Below are 6,700 nucleotides of genomic sequence, written 5' to 3' on the forward strand. Positions count from 1 at the left end.
TCTGTCAGGGGTGGATATAGTCAATACTTAGGGGGACTGCAACAAATTACAAGAAAACCAAGGCCCTGAATTCGCAGTCGGCAGCGTAGCTAAGGAGCACATCACCGGCATCCGAATGAAACCTGCACTTTCATCGTGCGAACAACCTTCGTGAAGTTGCTTTCAAATGCTGCAGATTTGTGCGCAGTGTAGTGGCCCACTGATCCCAGGGATGATCCATTGTGCGTATGCGAACCTGGGCTCACGTGGTGCGGTGCTTCTTTCACTTCCTGGCACTTAGGCAATATGGAAGCAGACGACATTGCTAATTTGCCTACAACTTTATTATGGGATGTGGGCATCACAGCCAAGGCCAGCATATATCGCCTATTCCTAATTGCCCTTTAGAAGGTGGTGGTGAGCCATCTTCTTGACCCGTTGCAGTCCGTGTGGTGAAGGTACTCCTCAGTGCTGTTAGGCAGGGAGATCCAGGCATTTGTCCCAGCGATGATGAAGGAACGTCCGATATACTTCTAAGTCAGGATGATGTGTGACTTGGAGGAGAACTTGGTGGTGGTCGTGTTCTAATGTGGCTGCTGCCCTTGTCCTTCTAGGTGGAAGAGGTTGTGGGTTTGGGAGGTGCTGCCGAAGAAGCCTTTGAGTAGTTGCTGCTGTGCATCTTGTAGATGGTGCACACTGAAGCCACAGTACACCGTTGGTGGAGGGACTGGATCTTTATTGATTTAGTGGGGTTGGCAATTAAGCGGGCTGCTTTGTCCTGGATGGTGTCGAACTTCTTGAGTGATGATGGAGCTGAACTCATTCAGGCAAGTCGAGAGTATTCCATCACACTCCTTACTTGTGCCTTGTAGATGGTAGAAAGGCTTTGGGGAGTCAGGAGGTGAGGCACTCGCCGCAGAATACCTAGCCTCTGACCTGCTCTTGTTGCCACAGTATTGATGTGGCTGGTTTAGTTAAGGTTCTGTTCAATGTTGACCACCAGGTTGTTGATGGTGGGGACGGTAATTCCATTGAATGTCTAGGGGCGTTGTTTAGACTCTCGCTTGTTGGAGACAGTCAATGCCTGGCACTTCTGTGGCACAAATATTAACTGCCACTTATCAGCCCAAGCCAGAACATCGTCCAGGTCTTGTTGCATGCTGGCATGGACTGCTTCATTATCTGAGGAGTTGTGAATGGCACTAAACAATGTGCAGTCATCAGCGAACTTCCCAACATCCGACCTTATTTTGGAGGGAAGGTCATTGATGAAGCAGCTGAAGATGGTTGGGCCGAGGACACTGCTCTGAGGAACTGCTGCAACGATGTCCTGAGCCTGTGATGATTGCCTTTCAATGACCACAACCATTTTCCTTTGTGCTAGCTAAGTCTCCAGCCAGTAGTGAGGATTCCCCTCGATTCCTACTGACTTCAGTTTTACGAGGGGTCCTTCATGCCACACTCGGTCAAATGCTGCGTTGATATCAAGGGCTGTCACTCTCATCTCACCTCTGGAATTCAGCTCCTTTGTCCATATTTGGACCAAGGTTGTAATGAGGTAGGCAGTGGAGTGGTCTTGGCGGAACCCAAACTGAGCATCATTGAGCAGGTTGTTGGTGAGTAAGTCCCGCTTGATAGCACTGCTGATGACACCTTCCATCACTTTGCTGATGATTGAGTGTAAACTGATGGACCAGTGATTGGCAGGATTGCATTTCTCCTGCTTGTTGTGAGGGGGGACGCACCTGGGCAGTTATCCACGTTATTGGATAGATGCCAGTGTTGTAGCTGTATGGGAACAGCTTGGCAAGAAGCACAGCTAATTCTGGAGCACAAGTCGTCAGCGCGATAGCCGGATTTGTTGTCAGGGCCCATAGCCTTTGCTATATCCTGTGTGCTCAGCCGTTCCTTGATATCACGTGGAGTGAATCGAATTGGGTGAAGACTGGCTTCTGTGATGGCGGGGACCGCAGGAGGAGGCAGATATGGATCATCCACTTGGCACTTCTGGCTGAAAATGGTTGCAACGCTTCAGTCTTGTCTTTTGCAGTCACATGCTGGGCTCCACCGTCATTGAGGATGGAAATATTCATGGAGCCTGCTCCTCCCATTAGTTTTTTAATGGTCCACCACCATTCACTCATTTAGCCAGAGATGCTATTTTATTAATAAATTACGATCATTGCAACAGTATTTAATACGTAAACCAAGGAAAGATGGTGACACAGAAAGGCCCTCTTTTCAATCTCGAAACAATTAAAGATTCTTTCAAAGTTGTTGTCGCTCTGACAGGAAACAGTGCCTCACTGTAGCATAAACTAATACAATTTGCCCACCCGCTCGCTTTATGCTGTGCAAAGCTTATGCGCAGTCCGAACTTGACAACACTTGACAGATCACAAGTTCGGGATATAGCGCATGTGCAAGCACAAGTGGAAATGCCGAACTTGCTGTCAATTTCAAAGGTGTTATGATGGCTTAATCTCAGAGTATGTTATTCATAAAGACCATGAATGCAGGGCCATTAACAAACTTGTAGAATGGGCATGTAATTGTTAACATGTATAATTGTGAGGTATTACCTTTTGATAAGAAGAATTAGGAGATCACATATTACTTGGAATTTAAGAATCTAAATTGGGACCAGGAGCAAAGGGATTTGGGAGTACAAATTGCAGAAATCACTGAAAGTTGCGAGGCAGGTCAATAGGCCATAACAAAAGCAAACCAAGCACTCGGATTTAATTCTAGAGGGATGGAATTGAAAAGCAAAGAAGTTACACTAAACTTGTATTGAAACTTGATGAGACCACACTTGGAGTATTGACCAGGAATTTGCATTTTATTTCTGCAAAGCGATTTAAGTTATATGATTATATTAGTAATGAGAGCCAGGGGACGTTTAATCATATGCTTCAATTCCTCTCTGAATTTGCTCTGGGACACAGCATTAATAAACCTGCTTGTGCAGGAACTCAAACACCTCAGCATATACCCAGATTGTTCCGCAATGGTGATTGAGTCGTCGTAATTTGCTTCAAAGAATTGAGTATCTGTAAATTAAACACATATGAAAACTATGAAAATTAACATCCATAATAGTATAAAATTGCCAGATATAGCGAGAAGTAAAATTATGGATTTCCTTCGGTTCTCCATCTCTGGATCAGTGTGATTCTGAACCTTGTTGCTTCCTCGGAGAATGCTCCTCACTCTATTGGCCAGTACAATGTGCCTGGTGTTCAGGGCATTGAGCAGCATGATCAACACAAATGGTGCAAATGGGGTTAAAATAGTTTCCAACCATAAAAATGCTACCCATATGGGCACAGTGTAGAAGCTCGATATTACATAGCAGGACCATGGTGCATTGTCAATTATTTCCCGACGTTCATATGTAAAGTAGATTGGAACATTTTCCAAAAAGCTTAAGGAACACACCACTGCTATCACAAAAGACGCAGTTTTTGTGGTGCAATATTTTGTGCATAACGTTTGGTAACAAATAGCGACAAATCGATCAAAAGTGAAAGCCACAGTTAACCAGACAGAGCAATCAATGGAGACAAAAAGCAGGGCGAGATTGAGACTACAAATTGGAGCATAGTTCAGAAATGGATATGGGAAATAAGCATCTTTAATCTCATACAGAATTACTACAAATATCAGGAACATTAGATCAGCCGCTGCCATGGCCACCAGGTAACGGGTGATGCATTTGGACAGACCGCACTTTCCACGGGAGAGAATGACGATTGTCACCAAATTAGCTGCAAAAAAGACGAAATTAAGTTACTAACTCTCCTCACTCTGAGAGGATGATCAGTCGACAATTCCTTGTATGAAATTCTTGGCATGTTTACTTGTTGCTCAGATCTCTATTTTTCTCACAAACTAATGGACTAGGTTAATAATTCTGATCAGTTACATTTCTTTATGGATACACGTCGCTAACATTTTCTGAGTCACTGCGCAAAAAAAAAAAGGTGCAGTGAATGACATGGTTGGATATTCAACTTTCCACCGTACCAAAAATGGGTCTTTCCGACAGACGGCCGCAATTGAATTTCATTTCCATTCACTTCAACAGAAAGCAATGTGCAGTCAAGTGCAAGTATGGCGTTCGAATTGCTTATCCCTGTCGCTCCATACACATCGTAGGAAGCTTTCCAACTGTCTTTCCTGGCGATATACCGGCGTTGCAGATTCACCAACAGATAGTAGCAGGCGTGTGAAGCTGAACGCCAGTTTTAAGCCAGCCTTCAGGTTGAAAATGTACTCCACTTTCTTCACATTTCAAATATCCTCAATAATCATGCAATGTAGGTTTCAGGGTATTTATCACGATTCTGACTGCAATATGCTATCGTTTTGTTTTCTGGACGCAGGTGAAAATTCCTACCTGGTGTCCCTCCTTACGCTTTTCCTCAGCCAATGAGCAGCAAAGAAAGATTTCTCAGTGATACATTTTCTCAACGCCTTATTATAGATAGTACCCCAACTACGTATCGCCCGAGTCACTTACATCAATGAAGCAGTCTAAATGACGGGCGATACGCAGGGTCTGATGATGGTAAGAGGGGATATTATGATTTATTTGTTTTCTTTATAACCGGGGACGCTGGTATGCCTCAGAAGCAAACATTTCAAAGTGCTTTTGAAATTTAGTTTATTAATAACGTGCAATACGTATTAATAGCAAGTGGGGCTCTGGAAAGAATGACTGTGATTTGCAGACAAGAGAAGGATCATCTTGGATGGTAATTATTGTCCGCCATTTGCTGACATAAAAACGGTTCTTTGGAGTCCTGTCTGAGCCGAATAATGTAAAAAGCAATAGCTCTTGGCACAGGTCCAAAATCTCTGTCAAGAGTGGAGTCTTATGCTTCGGGAATTGTAGCTTGTTCACACGTAGAATTGGAAATCCCTGTGACTATACGGATATCCTATATAATTACCATATCACAGTGTATCGTGTCCCTGTTTTCTGACTGATGTGTGACACAGAATTACTCTTTCCTCCAGTGTTGGTGAAAAACAAACTATTTAAAAAAAATAATTATCAACAAATGCTTTAAAGTCTATTGTTGATTTGAATTATTTAACTTTTGTGTTTACAAACGGGAAGAAAGGACCAGTAAAGAGAATAATTTTCATCTTCACCACATGAAGGATTTCGTGAAGAACAGACGACCTGCCCATTGTAAACACCGCCCTACTTTCATCACATTATTGAAGGTGGACATAACCCCTGCATCAGGAGTGTACTGTCTGCAGCAACATTATTGAACACAATTACTGGGGAGGGATCTGCCTGTGGTAACTTCAACCCTTTACACCATTTTTCCCAAATTACAAAGATCTATTATGAATGTTGTGGCGAGACATTGGCAGAAGGGCCGTGGAAATTATATTGGAGTCACTCTAATTGTACCACGCATGGGAAACGTGGGATAGATAGTAGTCTTTATCGCCTGGGCATTAAACATCGGCCGACTTTGTGGCGTGAAATTGGTCTTCGGCAGTGGCACAAATCTGGCGATAATGAATTGGCAGCCCATTTTATCCAAACAACATTTCCATTGATTTCCTCCACAAAACTGCACTCCACCAAGTTGACTCCTAAAGTAAAATCCAAAATCTATACCATAGTCTGTAGCTATTTTATAATTGCACCGAAAACTTCAAATTGCACCCAGAACTGATTGTACAGACAGGACATCCCAAACGAGGCTCGGCTTTCAAACTTGTCTACACGCTGATGTCCAGCTGCTTGCGGCAGCAGGGCGCCCGGCGCCGCTCCTGGCTGGAAAGGGGGCAATCAATCAGCTCCGATGCTAATCTGGCAGCTGGTTAGGTCTGCAGGCGAGATGCAATTCCAGGGAGGCTGCAATACGCCAGCAGTGGACCACAGTCTACTGGTGAGTGCTGGAGAATCTCTTGTTTCTCCTGGGTTCGCAAAAATATAACAGAACATTTCCTTTGCCTGTACTGTACTTGAACAGCCTCCGGGAATCCATTTGAGAATTGGTGGTTGGCTAGTACTAATACTTGGACCAGACACAGAACTAACTACAAGACTCTCTAGCAAGGCCGAAAAATTCCCAGTAAATTGCTGAAATTAGAAAGTTGGAGTAAATTGTTCTTCCTCTTACGTTGCAACATTAACAACAGATCAGAAACATGGAGCCATTTGAGTTATTTCTTTGATACTGGTAACCAATATCAGCAAATCAAACACATCAAAAGAAACATATAATATCATTACACCGACAGCAGGAACAGTGACACAGTGAAGCATTGTTAAAGATGAGTATTGACTTGTTATAAGCGGCTTACCTGAAACACCAATTATTGCATGCAGGTGGTAGTAAATATTTTCTATCTGTATGATTACCGGCTGTCCCATATTCGAAGAGAAGCGACTTTGCCTGTAACTGTTATGGACATGCAGATGTTTTCTTTCAAACTAAGGTCTTATTTATACCTGAGAGAAACCTCAAGTGTCACATGAGCATTACATAATGATTGGCATTATTTACAGTCATTTGAACAAACACATTAAGGTGAGTCGTTATAACTGCTACTGTTCAGTGATGTTTAGCAATGATTTTTCCCTTTGTAAGAGAATTGATTCCAGAATATTATTGACATCATACGTTCTGAAGACAATATTTCCACATCTCCTTACTGCAGTTATGGTACAAGACTCCTGAAGATA

The 6,700-nt window shown here is 43.1% G+C and overlaps 1 pseudogene; it reads right to left on the bottom strand.

Annotated features, from left to right (window-relative positions):
- Positions 1-2,844: 2,844 nt before the first annotated feature.
- Positions 2,845-6,388, bottom strand: LOC147095660 (uncharacterized; annotated as a pseudogene).
- Positions 6,389-6,700: the final 312 nt, after the last annotated feature.

Source organism: Somniosus microcephalus, unplaced genomic scaffold, assembly GCF_052327205.1.
Source record: "Somniosus microcephalus isolate GS21.2 unplaced genomic scaffold, FLI_Smic_1.0 unresolved_chr1, whole genome shotgun sequence".
Taxonomy (NCBI): Eukaryota; Metazoa; Chordata; class Chondrichthyes; order Squaliformes; family Somniosidae; genus Somniosus; species Somniosus microcephalus.